The sequence below is a fragment of the Geospiza fortis genome, unplaced genomic scaffold (genome assembly GCF_000277835.1).
Source record: "Geospiza fortis unplaced genomic scaffold, GeoFor_1.0 scaffold41, whole genome shotgun sequence".
Classification (NCBI taxonomy): Eukaryota; Metazoa; Chordata; class Aves; order Passeriformes; family Thraupidae; genus Geospiza; species Geospiza fortis.
In genome coordinates, this window is record NW_005054299.1 from 7307341 (window position 1) to 7325508 (window position 18168).

Genomic DNA, 18168 nt, shown 5'->3' on the forward strand with positions numbered 1-18168 from the left:
AGAGAAAAAAAATAGCTCAGAGGAAATCTCTACCAGGAGAAGAACGTGCTCACCAGCCCTTGCTCCTAGACTTATTCCTCAGGGATATTAGAAAAGGAAGAGCAGAAGGGAAGCTAATACAGAGTTAATAAGTGAAAAATAGCAAAGAAACAGAGACAGAGAACATTGCTGATATCCCATTTTTACAACACACACTTATATTGTCATCATCAGGTGCTTTTAGCTCCTGTCTTTTACCAGGCTGTTACACTTATTACACATTATGTACACAAAGCACCAATATGTAGGCATTTAGTGTCATTTGACCTGCCCTGATGTGTCTGGGGACATTTGCACAGGGCTGACAGATAAGCCCTGAGAGCTGCAGAAGACCCAGCCATTCTGGGGCAGCAGCTGCAAACCAGCTCTGCCAGATTTGACTGTCCTTACCCCACAACAGATAAGTGACATTAAATGTCTGCACTTACAACTGCATCACATCCCCACTGAGTACCTGGGCTTTGGCTGTGCAGCACGTGCCAAGGTCTCAGGCAGTCAGCTCCCAGAAAATCAAAAGGATGGTGCTGCCAGGATGCTCCATCCAGCCCTGGCCCTGCCCACCCTGCAGGGTCCCTAGGACAGGAGCCTCTGCTGAGCAAGCAGCACATCAGGGCAGCACTCCTGACCCCACAGTCCACACCACTGCCTCCACTGCCAGCCCTGCAATGATTCAAAAGCCCTTGCTTCACTCAAAATGCACAAAAAGGAGTCTCAGAGTGAGGGGAATTCTTTCTGCACTGCTCTTGGGGTGCAAAGAAAGCTGTACAAAACAGATATTCTTAATCAGTTTTAAATGAGTTAAATTTAAATTAGTTCAGGGCACTCCATTAAATGTCTGGATTGAAAACACTGTAGTATCATCCCTGCCCAAATTCCCAGTCTTTCCACACAGAAAGCTTCAAAAGGAGTGAGATTTTTTTTATATATATATATATATATATATATATATATACACACATTGAAAATAGAGACAAACAGAATATATTAAAGAATGATATTTCTAATTTACAAACCAGAGTTCATTTACTTTGAAATCAGGACTTGGGGCAGATATTTCTGAGCACAGCCCTGAGGAATGCTGAAATCAGCCATCAATAACTCTTTTCACAAGACAAGCCTCCCGAGGGCAGGGGGATAATACCAAGCTGGGTGGTAGTTTTTAAGCAGCTGGACACAAATTGGGACTTGTCAGTTGTTGTTCCCAGGCACTGCATGTCAAATTGGAATAACCTGTTGTGCTCTTGCTAATTTTTTTCCATGACTGCAGAATGCAGAAGAGGCACCTGTTGACTCCTGAGTAAGTTTCCCTGTGATGAACAGCTCTTATCAATCATCACTCAACAAAAGATTTCAAAATAATAGTTTCTTCTCATTTTCCCACAGTGAAAGACTTTCAGTGCACACAGCAACCAAGCTGAAATCTGCTTTTCGGACATCTGAGCTCTGCTGAGAAAGATTCTTCATCGACTGGTTTTAGTTTCTTGTTGCCATAGCAGGAGCCAAGCTCAGGAGCTGCCTGGCAGCAGCACAGGAGCTGCACTGCACGGGGCACTGCCAGCAGAAGCACCCATGGCACATCTCAGCTGCCAGCAGCACTGGGCCTGAGTGGAGAACCAGCACTTGAACCAGGTCTATGGTAGCTCAGAGCACAGAAGATGGGAAAGGAGATGGAATGGCAGTGGGAAGCTCAGAGGCCAGCAAAGTGTTCTGTGGGGAGTGCAGTGCTCCATATTGTGTGACAAGGCACTGCAGCCAAAAGCTTAGCTCATCTCCCCTGACCCAAGGGTGCCTGTGACTTAAACATTTTGCAGCTAAAGGCTCCCAAGGACACATGGGGACAAGAAGACAGCTCAAGCTCCCGCACTGCCAACATGCACCAACCTCAAGCCACCCAACACACTGGCCAACATTCTCATTTTTAGTAACCTGTGCACTCAGCAACAATGCATCCCCTTAAATACAGTGCAAACCAAGCCCAGCACCTTCCTCTGTTCAATTCTTGAGGACCTTTTATCTAGCAGCCAATAATGGGATTTTCCTTCCCTCTTTGCAACCAAGATCTGCTTCCAACTTGTTCCCTCTCACTCAACACCTCCAAACTCCTTCACTGAAAATGGGTTCAACATCATCATCTGCTTGAATCTCCCAGCTTGCTCTGAGGAGATCCAGCATGGCCCAATAGACAACTACTAAGTTGATTTTCCCATGTCCAGTGTCAGCAGCTCCTCACTGGTGTGCCAGATATTTGGCACAAGCACCTAAATAAATCCTACAGAACATGAATTTCAACAGTAACTTGTGAGGCTGCTTTTAACAATCATCTTTACAACAGACAGGGGCTGTTGCAGCAGAAAACCCTTTCCAGGCCTTGAGCCTCCAGCAAACTGAGGATGCTTTGTCAGTGCAATTTGCTCCTTTGAGTGGTGGGTGCCCACTCCAGGCTTGGCTTGGTCCAGCTGCTATTTCCCTGCCTACTGCACCTCGGCTCTGCATCCAAGAGATGTAGGCACAGCCAACATACTCCAGTATTTAAAAATTAATTTACTCTCCTTTGAAACCATTGCTGGAGAGACTCTTGGAAAACTCAAAGGAAGAGTTTTGCTGCAGGAACAACCCACAGATGGAAACTGCCCCTCAGGACAGAGAACATGGACAGGCAGACACTGATGGATATGTGCTGATCAATCTCTTAGCATGAGCAAATACTTCTATTATTTGTGTAGGTGCAATCTATACTGCTTTGACCCTCTAAGTAAGCTCTGTTAGACAAACACTGAGCTGAAATGAGATTAGGCTAAACAGCCCCTTTGGGTTTAGCAAACAGGAGGCAAACAGCCACTCCCTTTCTTAATCCAGCAAAATCCCACATATAAAATATAAGCTCCAATTAACAAAAAGTCAAGGAAGACAAAATATTATTTGAAAGTTTAAAAAGGCCCAATCACTGAATGCAGCTCACAGTTTGAATACAATTGTTCTGGGTGGTCTGCAAAGCACTGAGCTGGCTGTGCAGAAAAGAGTATTTTAAGAACAAACCAGTGGGATACCACAGTGTAGAAAAGATGAATTCATGTTAGAAAAACACTTTGTGAAGTCATACACAGAATGCAAATGTTGAAAAAATAAATAATATCTTCCCTTACCTATTTATTTTCATTTCTTATGCCAAGGTCATAACTCCTTTTTTATGTATTTTGAGGATAAATATTAAGATTAATAGATCATCAACATTACAAAGGCTTAGTCTCTGGGACACAAGGTCATTGGGAAGCCGAGATCTGCAGTCACTGAACACAGTGGTAATAAAAGCAGAGAACTCAACAACTTTCATTACAGACACAAACAAAATGGTTTTGCATCCCAAATGTGTAAAACAGCTTGATCCCTGCCCTAGAGACCCCAGAAGTTTTAAAGACTTTTGCCAAAGCTTTGTAGACTGGGCTTTCTGCATTAGTGAGTGCATATGTAGACCAAGTTCATAATGCGGAGTGAAAAACAACCAAGAAAAAAAACCTGCCTGGAGAGATTGTTCTACATCTTTGTCATTGGAGCACAGTCATCACAACTCTAGACAAGGCTTATTCTCCAAAAACTGCTCTGCATGCCTTTTCCTCTCACTCATCAGAGCTGTGGCACAGTCCCCAGCAGCAGCAGTGGCTACTCCAGCCTGGAAATGCAGCTCACAAGGTTCACGCGGGTGTAAGGGCTGTACAAGTGGATACAGAGAATACAGAAGGGAGATTTTCCATGGCAGAGGTGTTCCTCTGGTCTGTAGCTTTCAAAATGCTTTGCAAAGCAGGTATGCATTGGCCCACCTATACTGAGGGGAAATAAACACAAGGAAGGACAAGTCTGTGCAAGGTGACCAAAAAACCACAAATATTTAGGAGCCTAGAGTCAGAATACATGATATTAAACACCACAGTGCTCTTCAGTAGACATAAAGTATAAATCCTAAGAAAGTACAGATTTTGACCAGAACTGGCGTTACATATACTGAGGCAGTAAATGAAAACATGAGCTATTGTTTTCCCACTCTCATATCAAACCACATCCACTGCTCTTTAAAATGATGTCCACTTCCAACAGAGCCAGCATCAGCAGCTCAGGCCACATCCCTCATGGCTGCAGACCAAAGGAAACTCCTGGGGCAATTCTCCTCAGAGATGCACCTCGTATGCCAAACTCCAGTTTACATCTACAAGAGTCCACAGTCCCCTAAAGACACTAATTGTCCCTGGAAGCAGTAACAGGTTCACAGAAAGGTAAGGCTGGAAGGGAACACTGGAGGTCCCCAATTCCCTCCCCAAACAGGTGCCCAGGAAAAAAAAAAAGGAAGATTTTTCCTTCAGGTCAGCAGAACAAAGCCCTGTACTTGCCACAAGTCATCCAGTTCAAAATGAGACACTGGCACAGAGGCCGCGGATGTGATTAAGCCAGAAAATTAGGCCCCCTCTGGAATGTAAGATCCCAAGAGCTGAGAGGAAGAGGTAGGCATGATGGTCTCCAGTTAGTTTCTGACATCTGAATATCCTAAGGACTACTTTCCCAAAACACACGCCAGCTGAATAACCTCTTATTAGAGCTGGCATCAATAACAACATCTCTGAGTCCCTCCATAACCAAGAAAATAATCATTGACAAACCAGTCAGCAATTACAACCACCAAGTGTTATGTATACAGGAGACACTAAGGACTGAGGAGCCAGGGATGAGTCAGTTTGGGTGGATGGAAGGGGAGGTAAAAAGGTAAAACTGTGCAATGCCTTCTTGAATTCACCTTGTTTTCAGTACAGCACTTCAGACTGAGAGGTGAATATTTTAACATCACATCCACCTAGAAACTGCCACATAAGAGGCACTGCAATGTCACCTCATCATGATAATGACAAAGGGGTGATTGAATATTAACCATGCCAGCCACCATGGCTTCTCCAAACACAAACACACCTAAATCCAAGCCCACAGCCAGTCCCTCAATTTCTTTCAATAGAGGTCAGTGAAAAGATAGGGATATAGTCTATCTGTGTCTAATAGGAAAACAAACAAAACAAAACCCCCAAATCCTGCTGTTAAAACTCTGTCCCAAAATGAAGCAACACATGAAGCAGCCTTCTTCTCAAAAAGGCCTTTATAAGTACAGAGTAGATTTCAGCATCCCACACCGATGGAAGAAAAAAAAGTGAGGACTGAACCACTTCGACTGTGCCAAGCTGAGTCAGAGCAGCAAAACAAACAATTGATTCCTTGAGGGCTGCAAAAGGCAGCACCCAGCACCCCAGGTTAAGTAATTAGTAGATCAGGAAACTCATCATTTTGGGGCACAGCATACATAAATTGAACTAGACTAGAAATAAATTACCTCAAGAATGGCAAAGCTGCCATTCTAAACAAGGTTTGGATAAATAGTTATAATGCTACAGAGCAGAGTCAGGTGCCTGGTGATGCCAGATGATCCCATCCCAAATGATTAATATGCCTTCTCTTCTGTTTGAAAACACAGGATATACAAGGCAAGTACACCCTTTTCAGTCATGGAAAGTTTGTTTTGGAACTGCAGAATCTCTTTCCTACTTCTTCACAAAAGATACAAGTTCACTTTCAGCAGCACCTCAGCATCTGCTGGAAGTTCTGCCAGCAGAATAGTAAGAAGTGTCCAGCACTTGTTTTTATCTGGATGGTGACTCTAAGGGGGCACAACTGTCCCATCCATAAACCTGTCATACATCAGCCTGTCATGACTCATCAGCCACACACCCAGGGGGATGAGAGTTCACCAGGCAGCAAAAGTAAAATGCTCTGTTAAAAAAACAAAAAGCCCTCCATGACTTTACCTCAAGCTTGACTTTACCTCAAGCTTTTCAGGAAGCAGAGCTGATGTCCCAGGTCACAAAACAGCCACAATGAACTGACTTGTGTGAGTACTATCAAACAACACCATGAGCAGCCAGGGGATCTATCCTCACACAAGGAATTTTACCTCTGTGAATATCCTTTGAGCACATCATGACCAGTCAAGGTGTTTGCCCATACTGAAGCCAAGAGGACAGCAGGATTCTCAAGCTGATATTATTAAAAGCATATACATTCTTAATCTACACTAAATAACTATGCAGCTGTATTTAAATATAGAAACGATAAATAAATAAGACACATGTAAATCTATACAGCCACACATACCACACACCAGCCCAGCTAACACACAAGCACCTCTTTCATTTCTACAATCACAAGATCAATAAATAGCTTTTCACAGCTTGGTACAGGGCATAGCTCATCCCCTACCAAAATCTGCTGTTCCTGCCCCTAACAGCAGGCTGCGCGTTTTCCACAAGGGAATGTGTGAAAAGACAAAAAGTAAGGTTAATGCTAAGAACAACATGGTGAGGAAGATGATAAATTTTAAATGGGAGGCCAGACCAATAACCCCATGAACTGTAGCAACTGCACTCAGTTTTTTAGCAACCAGATCTAAGTTTGGCCTGGGAAAGTTCAGTCAGCACATGCAAAGACAGACAGCAAACAAGTGTCACTGCACTTATGCATATCTTTGGTCAAATAAAGCAGGGGGGGAAAGCTTCTGCCTTGGTCCTTCAGACATAGAAAGGTCATTTTTAACTGAAGCAGAACATACACAACAGAGATACGAGGCATCCAACCTTATGGCTGTCCTATAGCCATAAGCCAGCTAGAAATTGTTAAAGCAGTTTTGCTGGAAGGCAGAGGGATTTACAACGCTCTCTGGAGAGCACTTTTTTGGAAATAGGAAGGTCACAGTTCAGTGTACTCAATGACAGACTGGAAGTGACCAGTGAAGTTGCTGAACATCCAGTTGAAGATACAATTAAACTATTCCCATAACTTTGCCCAGATCAGGGTTGGCAAGACAACAGTAACAGAGATGAACAGAGCAAACAGCCCATGGGAATGAAGGACACTGGCCAGCACATGACACCTTCAGGGTGTGGGATGGCAGGTGTGGGGCTTCCCTTTGATTGAAGGAAAACCATGCTGGACTGGCAGCAAGCCACGAGAAGCAGCAGCCAGAGCTGCATTACCTATTGCAGGATGCACTGCAGATGCACAGTGAGTGATGCACATCTCCCCGCATTGCTTTGCTGCCACCAGCTTGACCCAAGCCCTGCAGAATGGGGTATTTCTTCCCAGGCCCACCAGAAGGATTTACAGCTTCCTGAGTGACCACCAGCACAGCCAGAAATGGGACAACACATATTGGCAATCTCTAAACACAGGCAGTGCCACTGGAGTGCTGCTAAAAACCGGGGTGGTGGGTGAGAAAGATGAATTCAGCAAAAGAGTTTGCCCACTCAGGGGGATTTATTAGTTTTAATGAGGCATTACCCTTTTCCTCCACCTCTTATTCATAAAGGGAGATTCTCCCAACAGCCCAGTGAGACTAAAGAGAAATAGGAGCTCCAACAAACATGGAGAGGTAGGGAGCTCTACCAACAGAGCAGGATCTAGTGTGACCTATTCCATACAGACAGTGAACCAGGATGGACAGCACAGGCTACAGCCACAGGCAAGGAGAGCTGAGTCATACAGGAGCTTTACCTTAAGAGTTTTCACTTTACTCAGCTTTTCCCATGTTTCTATTTGGTTAAACAACAAAACAAAAACCAAATGAAAAACACAGCAAAACATACAACAGAACAAAAACTCACAAGGATTAAATTATTCCAGGATTTCCAGAATCTTCCAGATCTCAAACCACCACAGCTCATTTAGGCCACTGCCATCTAGGTACATGGCACACTAGAAATTAAATGTATTTAAAAGTCAACAAGTTTTGGGGGAGGGTATGTGTTTGAAGACAACAGAGTCACCAAAGGCTAAACATGAAAGGTTTGGGCTCTCTCAGGGCAGGGTCTGAGTCCCTGTCAGTGCTCTCAGCAGTATGCCTGGGGCTGCAACACAAGCCCAAGCTCACCCTGGAAAAGAGCTCATTCTTTGAAAGCAGGTTTTCTCTCATTTCCCTGAAGCACTTATCAGGTATCATTATATTTACCAACTAAATTAGGATTTCTCTTACTTTTGTTGGCCCTCTCGAAATACCAGCTGCATACCTCTCATCCTGAGTGAATGCAGAGAGTCCTTTACAAGAGGGCTTCAGGCTGAAGGAGAAAACTTTCTTGAAAACTCAAATCCACCACTACAGCCCAGCTCTGGTCATTCTTCCACACCAGAATTCAAACACAAATTCAAGCCAGATGCACAGCTGAAATTACAAAACACTGATGGTGGGATAAGAGAGTTCCATCAACAAGGGCACCAGCATTGCCCTAAATTCCTCCACTCATCCCAATTAGTACAACAAATTCTTCAGAAAATCAAGACTTCCATTCCTCAAAATTCACAAATTCCCCAGAGAAGATTTTCTAAGAAATCACATACTTACATATTTTGTTGAGTCATGGCACAACCGCCCCTGGGGCTCACAGACACAATTACAGAGCAGGTTTCAGAACAACCTGACCTTCCTCTCACTCAAACCTCCCCAGGACAGCTGGGTCTCTGCAAGTCATTTTGAAGCACAAGTGTTTCCACCGGTACTTAATCAGGCTCATTAAGAGAACTGAGAACAAATTAATTCAATAAGATTGAGTTCTGTTGGAACATCCTAGTCCCTGAGAATTGTCCGTGTCATAAAATGATGGACCATTTGCATCATAAAAGCCAACTATACTAGGAAGTTGTGGGGTGCTTAAATTATTTTTTCATGCTGGCTGCAGTATGAGAGGAAGGGGAAGTTGCACACAACAGTATTTACATTTTTTTTACTTTTCTCCCCGCAGCCAAGGCAACGTGCTGCAGTTTGTAGCTCACAAGATGCTGTCCCTCACTTCCGTAATGCTGGCACAATTAGGACATATTTTCCTGTGTTATTGTAATCCTAACCAGCTGATTTTCACCCTCCCTCTTTTTCCTTTTCTACAACTAATTCTGGAGTTACAGAAAGTGCATTTTCTATCATTTCAAGACAACTTTTCCAAGGCAGTTAGCATTTGCTTTTCCATCTAGATAGCACTATCTGCTTGGTCTCCATGAATTCCACACAGCTTTAACAATTGCTCTTTCCAGTGAGCTTTCAGAGCTGAAAGGTGACAATATTCCATGTTACAAAGTGCTTTTGGAAGTGCTCAAGGCCAGGTTGGATGGGGCTCTGAGCAACCTGGTCTAATGGAAGGCAGTACTACCTGATCTTTAAGGACCCTTTCAATCCAAACCTATTCTGTGATTCTACAAATGTTTCTGTGTTCTGAAAAGCTTTGGTAACATGCATTTTAAGAAGTAAATCTGTAAATCTCATCTAAACTGCCCGTCTCTACAGCTATTAACAGTGAAACCATTTCTTGATTATCACATTTTATTTGTTCCTACGGACATAACAGCATCTATTCTTTATTAAACTAGAAGGAACTACTCCCCAGATCAGAATTTTAGTATCCACTAACACATCTATATACCATTGTACATTCATTATATATGGTACTCAATGGTACTCCAGTTGCCTCTTTGAGAGCTGGTATTTCCCAAAGGTTTGAAAGAACTCCTTTCCAAATCTCTCACCATTATTGCAACTATAGGTTGTACTCACCAGTCAGGCTGCATTTCTCTAATTGCTTTAAGAATAGGGATTTCTTCCACCAAGTCCTACTAACACCCCAGGCGCTGAACTTTTGGGACATACTTGTTTTAGTCATAAGAACCCAATTCACACTTGTCCCTCACTGTGTGCTCATATCTACTGTAGGATGGGAAATTAGGGAGAAACTTTTTAATGAGCTGCTGTTACCTTTTTCTGTAGAGCTGGAGATTTCAGGTGCATCGTCCCTTTCACTTTTTGTGATTGTTCATTTGTGAAAGTCAGAGAGTTCCATTATTGCAGATATTCACTGTGCTTCCTTCACAGCCATCATTAAACATCTACTGCAAATGAAACAACCCTTAAATGACTCCCTCACATTTTGGCTTGCCTCATATTTGCAGATGGCGATAGACCCCCTGAAAAGAGACATTTATTACTTGCTTTGCAACGCTCTTGTAGTGAACAGTTTACTCACAACTTTTGTGCTATGAATTCTAAATTCCATCTTGAATTTTATTTTAAGATGCAGGTTACTGTAAGAAATATTTGTAGTAAACAGGAGAGGTCATGACTTGGTGTTTACATTGACCAAAGCTGTGTACCATTTCCCAAGGAGTCAGCTTTTCCAAGTTTCTGGGCTTCTCCTTCCTCGACATCATTTCCCCAGTCTCCCTATCCACACATGCCCAAATGCTGAACAGCAAAACTGAAGTAAAATATTGAGGTTCAGCTCTAGAAAGCTCAACACAGCTCACTGCACAATGCTCTGCCTCCTGTTCTGTGGATATCATTTGATAAATCCTGGGATTTCAAGTGCATGTAAAGAAACAGCCCCACTGAGCACAACTTAGGCGGTGGTTTCACAGGCATTTCAAGTCAATATAAAGTTGCCCTAAAGGTGAAAGCAGAGCTCTGAGCCTCACGTAACTCACACACTCCTGCCCTCCATCCTGCTTTTGTTGCACAGCCATAAGGCGATGGGATGAGTCCAGATCAGAGCACTAATCTAGCAGAAAACAAATTCCTGTCTTTTTTGAGTTAGTGCTCATTTGGATTGGCAAAACACTGCATTCCTCATCTAATCTGACCTTTAGAAAAAGTATTTGTTAACTTTGAATTCATCTCCTGAGATTTACACTGTGCTGTTCAGTCCTCTTAGCACAGCAGCAGAGCCAGCACTCTGGCTGGAACCCTCCCTGTCCGTGCTGCTGTGCCACTTCTGCAACAGAGCCAAGTGGCATCCAGCACAAGGAACATTTTGCCCTCGTCCAGGTGCAGGCACAGGACAGGCACAAACTGACCCAGGGCTCTGCTGCCCAAGCAGGAGGTATCTGGGCATTCCCTTTTAGCAGAGGCCCACCCTTCCCACCACACTGCTGGGCAGCAGCAAGGGACCAGCCCAGCTCATGGACACTCCCAGGGCAGGCAGCTGGAAGGGCAAGAGTCCTCTTCTTCCTTCCCCATGCTCCCTCAGCCATGGGAAGAGTAAACCACTGCCCAAAAGCATCAGCAGGAGTACAGATCCTACCAAGAAGAGGAAGCCCGATTTCAGATTTGATGGTTTTTAGGAGGTTCAGCACTGTACCTGCCTGCCCCAGCCAGCCAGAGCTCTGAGATCACTGCAGGGGCCAGAGCCACTGCCACCTGCACCAGCAAAGCCACAATTTCAAAGCAATTAAAAATTAAGGTAAAAAATGTTCATCCACAGAAGACTCAGAAGGTTCACATATATAAGTGAACACAAGAAAGCCTAAATAATGACAAAAGCCTACAATGAGGCAATGGTTTTCACAATGCTATTCAGCTCCCTCTGCATACAGTATAGGGAATCCTTTCCCAACATTTAGGTGCAGTCGAAGGCTAATCAAGATCTCATAAGTTACCAGGCCTCTTACTGTTATTGAATTTCCTTCCATTTCTTATCTTGAGTAGCTATTACGATTCCAGGTATTCAAGTGGACGTCATTCAGAAAAGATAAAGTAATAATCCATTGATACAGGACCCTCGTATTTAGATTTCAGCATACCCAGCTCCCTGTTTATGTTATTAAACATGGTAGAAAAAAGGGGGTTTGAATTACCCTGTATTTCCTTCTCAGATGGTGCACAGAATGGAAATTACTCAGCAGATGTCATCTATCCCTCTTCAGCAACAGAGAGGAGATTTGTCAGGGTAATTTTCCCTGGTTTCCTGAGGAATGCAAATTTTGCAGGGTTCACCCCAAAATGCCTCCATTAACACATCCATTATAGCCCTTTGAAAGGAGAGATGAAATGACTCATATAAGTTTGACTAAGCTTTGAAACAAAAAAATTCTTTTTAGAGACAAGGCCTTCTAAATCTTAAGGGAGGAATCTCATTCCTCCACCCTCCTCTCCAATATTAAATTAATTTTAATAAAGGAATTAGACCTATAAACCAATGTTCTTTAGTACAAAACTCACACAACCTGCTAAATCTATGTCAGCTGATAGCGTTTCCTTTAACACTGAGAACTTCTCAGAAGATGCTGTGTTTTGCCATATAACCATTACTTGATTGCCAGTAAACCAAACTATTCAGGGATACAGTCACATTAATCATTAATTAAACTCTGTGTTGAAATGAGCCTTCCCTTAAATGCTGGTGTGTGTTCAAATGGCATGAGAAGTACTCAAGGTTCCTGTGAGTGATTTATAATCACCAATATAAAAAAGCAGCTCTAACATGGGCGCGCTGAGAATTTCCCAAAGAACTGTGAGGAAACAATGTTTCTTCAAACAAAACAAATCTACACAGGCAGAGGGATAAACCAATCCAGCAGCTTGGTGGGGAGACACCTTGTCCTCCATCCCATCACTCCTGCCTCTGTCTGGGATGTGGGACTCTTCCTCCTCCTCTTCCTCCTCCTCCTCTTCCTCCTCCTCCTCTTCCTCCTCCTCTTCCTCCTCCTCCTCCCTTGCACCAGCTCTGAAAATCATCAGACTCCTGACTGACTCACTTCAGCTCCACTCCAGGAGAAAACACCAGGTTTTTTTCTGCCTGGTTAATAAAATGCATCAACACCCAGGCAAATGTGGCAAGCAAGAGAGCTGGCTGGGGGCAAGGGGACCTTCTGGTGGCAGTGGACAGAGCACCCACTCACCCTGGGCCATGTGGTGTGAGCAGGGTGCCAGGATGCTCTCCCAGAGCAGCCTGAGCTGGCTCAGGGAATGGGTCAGAAAGGGCCAGGGAGGAACAGAAACTGCTACATCACCTTGAGTAAGCAACTTTCATCCCAGTCCTTCACTTACTTCAGCGGACGAGCACTCAGGTCCCTGGCTGTGGTTATTCAGGATACTCCTGCCCCTCTCTGGACTGGCACCAACCTGCTGCACACTTGGCAAAGGGAAGAGGTAACTGTATTTCAGATGCAATAAAGCAAGAAGCCCAGTATCTTCACCTTAAAACTCTGAGGATCTGAGTTTAAGCTGAGGGGTCAGAAAATTAAGTTTCAGTTTCCAGAGTTAATGTGCTGCTGAGGTCTGTAGGCTCAGCAGGCAAAACCTGAAATGTCCTATCTTATTAATGACAGAGCACCACTGCCTGAAGCTCCTTCAAATGATATTCACACTCAAGGTCAGCAAGAAGAGATGGACTACACAGTTAAAATATATCGTGGAAGTCCTTTAGCTTTAATGCTATAGTAGCAAAAGGAAAAAAATAAAAGCACACTTTGGTCATAAACATAACTAAAATCTCAGGCCTTCTTTGAAAATGAGATTGTCAAATGCACCCTTCCTTTGAAAAAATCACAGCTGCACACCTGATAGTGTGGGGTGGGGGCAGTAAATGGAAGGAGGGCAATAGCTTCTTTTTCAAAGTAATGTGGAGTTGCACTGGATATTTAAATGATGCTCCGGAAAAGGGCTCCCCTCCCACCTGTGCATTTAACCCCTGGTTTGCTGCCCTCTGCGTTCAGCCGTACAGCAGAGAGGAGCCAGCAGCCGATCAGCTCCACCTGTGGCCACCAGCTCCTCCCGTGGCCACTGCCCTTGTGGACGAGTGACACAGTGACACCGCCCGTTCTGCACGCCAGGCTCTACAGCTGAAATGAAGGGAACTCTGGGCATTCAGTGGAATCAGATCATGCTCCAGCCAGGATGCAGCTAGTGAGGAGCAGCATCCCCCCGCTCCATGGCACTCTGCTGGGAGTGTGTTTGGTGGTGTGCAATCCCTCCACTCAACAGGAGTTACAGCACACCACTATACCTGACACAGGTAAGCTGAGAAAAGCCAAACAAATAAAAAGGCCCAAAAAAACTGAGAGGATTAGGGAATAAAAATCAAAACTACTAATTCAATAAATTTGAAAATCCCCTAATGATCATACCAAACCATTTTAAATCAAACCCTCTTTCGAGACCTATACCATTACATCCATTTCTACCAGTTTAAGACTCTGACACAATTCCTTTCAGACTATAAAATAAAACAAGCATGCAAGCCTCAGTCCTAACCAATGATTAGTAAAGGCCCCTTTTTCCAGACTTTTAAAGTAATTTTAAGTGCTTCAGTGATTAAGATGGGCAGTAGCAGAAACCTTAGAGTTCCTTAACACAAAGCTCTTGAAAAAAAAACCAGTTTATTTTTTACACAGTATTTATCAATTTATTGCAATGTATCAGAAAGTTCTGAATGGCCTGACCAGCTTTACACGCTTTGCTGAATTTTGAAATGAAAGCAAGAGAACATTTGCTTAAGTCAACAACATAAGTCACTAGTTTAAAGGTTAACACTTGATTGTGCAGCACAAGAAACAGACGCTTTATCTTCCCAGTTGAAGGACTCCTGGATTTCTGAACAGTGGAACTGCAAGGGGCCAGGCTGCAGCACCCTCTGGGACACACACAGAGCAGGGTGCAGCACAGAGTGTCACTGGGGCACAGAGCAGCTCGGGCCCAGCTGTCCCCACACGCTGGCATGCCAGCAGCCAGCTGGGAGACACCCCTGGGCCATCACCCCTCCTGTGCTGGCAGCAACTCCTTAACGCACAGAACACTGGCACTGACACCAGCACGGCTGTGATTCATGTGGGGCAGCTGCTCTAAAGCTTCCAGAGCTCCTCTTCCAGCCAGGAGACACCCTCACCAGGATCCCGTTCAACCAACAGAAAAGCACAGGGAAGATGGAAGTACTGCACCGCTGCGAGTACAGCTGTCCCAGATAAGGGAAATATAGAAAATAAATAAGGTCCTTATCTACCGTGGCAAGGAAAAGGCAGGCTCAGGGAAATAGGTGGGTGAGTGAGAGAAGCAAAAACTGTACCTAAAGAAAGAAAATGGGAAATTAAATGAGGCATGCACTCCTTATATATGCAGTTTTAGCGTGAAAATTAATCTCAAAATCCCAAAAGTGAGTTAAGACATCAGCTTAGACACCGGTCAAACCAACAGCCACTCTCTGTTCCTCCAAAACACTGGCATGAGCCTGCTCCTTGCAGCCAAAGCATCTGTACCAGGGATGCCTAGGGAAGGACCCATCAGAGCTCAGTGCCACTGTGCAGACAGCAACAAAAAGAAGTTTCATCAGAAGTCAGTCTGGGAATCAAAGGGAGCAATTCTGAGCCAAAATGTCAGACTGGGCCCATTAAAAAAAAGGCGATTGCTGTAGCTGGGCTGTGTTGTCATACATTGCTTACGTTTGTTTTAATTTTAAACTAAGTGTCAGTCCAAGGTTTGTTACACAAACATATGGCACTGGTATTACATTCTATCTTGTATTTATAGAAAGTGCTGTGGCGGCCCAGGCAGCGCAGAAATGCCATAATGTTAACAACATTTATTATTAGTATGACAAAAGAACAAAAATAAGCTGGTAGAAATCGTGATTTAAAAGTTTAAGGAACTGATTGGAATAGGGTGCCAAACTCTGGAGATATTAGCTAAAATTCTTCCAGTATTAATACTCACACAGGCCCCAGGCTGCCAAGTATTTAGTTATATAAATACAGCCTCGAAAAGGTAATTTGTTTAAAACCCAAGCCCTGAAAACTGATTAGCACATTTAATGCTAGCCCGATTAACACAGATATGCCCTCAGCTGGGTGATGGGAGCATTGAGGCAGAAGTCCGCATTCCTGTGAGTGAAGAGGAACAAAGCTTTTGGGACAAAGGGTAAACCTTAATTATGGCTTTTTATTACCCAAACTGCCATTTCCTCCTTACCCCAAACAAGGCAGGAAGGCTAATGACACATTCACATAGCCCCATAAGCGATGTGATTGATAAATGCCACTGCTAGATTTTTCCACTCCAGCTGTTACACTAGAAGCTGCAGAGGTTTGATTCTCCATCCTCTTAAAAATAATAAAAAAAAATTGAGGGGAAAAAAAAGGAAAAAGAAAAAAGCAAAGCAAAGCAGGATACAGTATACTGCTGACATTCCCGAACCTTCTGGAAGCGTTTATTAACTTTGGCCAGGGACCAGCGAGGGCTGCAGGAGCGGCCTGGAGAGGCAGTGCAAACTGGTTAATCTGTAGCTAGACATATCTGTGATTGGGGGTGGTGGTGTTCAGCAAGAAACACTCCTGCCTGGCAGCCAGGGCTTCAGCACTTGGAAGGGTTACTGGGGTTGTTGATTTTTTTTTTTTTCCAAAAAATTTTATTGGGAGAACTACAAAACATTTACAGTACAAAGTTTACAGTCTCACATAATCTGTAGTGAACTGACTCCCGAAAAATATATTACAACTCAAGTTGACTTATCCTTTAGTTACATTCAAAACATACTTCTGTTAAAGTAGTCCAAAAGAGTACATAGTGCTCAATCTGTACCTATGTACAAACAAAACTAAGCTACTGCTCATTCATCCACCGTCCAGGAAACTTTTGGAAAACTCCCAACTTTCTACATAAGGAAAAAAAAATTACAGGTTTTGGAATTCAATAAACAAGATATGTTCCTGTATTATAGAAAGTTTCAGATCCAAAGATGGCCTCTGTTCTTATAAAATAGAGTGGCGAAATTTTGCTGTACTTAAAACCCATCCCTACATTCAAATTATCTCAAGCATTAGGAAAAATACTTATTTGGTTGAGAGATATTTAAGGCAAGCGTGGACCCTCAAGAAGGCACTGTGAGACATAATACTGGGACCCCCAATTATTGCTACATACTTTGAGACTATATCACAGTGTGATTCGTGGAGTTAGGCAACAAAAATACTTTTTGGTTATTTTTAACAAGTCTGAATTAGATTTGCCACTTTGAAGTCTGATTGCTAAGTCAGTCTTTTTTTTCTTTTCTCTCGTTTTTCAACTCGGACGGGCTACAACCATTTACATTCTAAAAAAAAAAAACCCATAGAAATTCCGCAAAACTACTTCCACAGCATCGAGACCGATTTCTATAAAGAAACCATGCAATCTTTCAGATTTACGTAAACAAAGAAAGAAATTAATGAAATAAATATTACATACCATCTCTTAAATTAAGAATTTTACTCATTTACAATAAAATAACCAAGTGAAAGTTACAAAAAGGCATATATTACTGTGAAAAGAACACACTCCACATTTTGCCGATTAATAATGAAAATCATAATTTAACATAATAAAAGAATATATATCTATTGCTTTTCATCATACCCGATAAATACAGTATGAACAAATTACCAATGTATACTTTTCACAAGATAATAAATAAGTTAAATAGTTTCATATTGAGTTGTGTGCAGTGACTCATACATGCAATCAACTCAAACAGCTAAAAAAATTTTTAAAAAATCAGCAGTTATTCTCCAACAATTACAAACTAAACTCAGTTGAGTGCTTCCAAATAAAGCAACAACAAAAAATTGTTCTAAAAGCCAAACATCCACTAAGTGGTGGCAATGGAACCAATATTAAACTTTGGAATGAAGGTTTTAGCATTTGTTATAATAATAATATATAGATATATATAAAAAAGAAGGTTGTTTTAAAGGCATATTCTTGGCAGGATGTTGGATTTTTTTTTTCCTAAAAAAAAAGCTTATAGGTTTAGTATGTTCTGTGTTTTTATTTGAACTGGATTGAAAGACATACTAGTTTGTAACTTAGTTTTCTGTGTGTCTGCAGGATTGGAGGAGCTGGGCTGGCGAACCGGCGCTCCCCGGATTGTTTGTTGCTTTCTGGTGCTGTCTTTTCTAATGCTGTTTTGTTTGTTTTGTTTTTTTTTTCGAACACAGATGGAATGGCTGCTGCTGGTGCGTATCATAACTTGTCTCCAAAGAACGACAACAACAAAAAAACCCCGAAACAAAAATCCCCTTCTTCCAAGGTCTCTCTATAAAAATAGGTTTGTTCAGTTCGTGTCATTTGCCCTTTTGCAAAATGCTTTGTTTTTCGTTTTGTTCAGCTCTCGGTGTATAGATAGATAGATAGATATATAAAATAAAACCAACCAAAAATAGAGAGGAAGGAGAGGTTTCGCTTTCTTCGTTCGGTAACTTACTTGCAGGGCCGCCGCGGGGCCCCCCCGGCCGCTGCCCCGTCCTCCCTCAGTCGTCGGAGATGGA

At 42.9% G+C, this 18168-nt stretch overlaps 1 long non-coding RNA gene across 1 annotated transcript in view; it reads right to left on the reverse strand.

Annotated features, from left to right (window-relative positions):
- LOC102044376 overlaps positions 1-8559 on the reverse strand; it is a 138501-nt gene extending 129942 nt beyond the window's left edge. Inside the window, exon 1 of the long non-coding RNA XR_265230.2 lies at positions 8459-8559. This is a non-coding gene — a long non-coding RNA (uncharacterized LOC102044376). The remainder of the gene's footprint in view (positions 1-8458) is intronic.
- Between the last annotated feature and the right edge of the window lie 9609 nt (positions 8560-18168).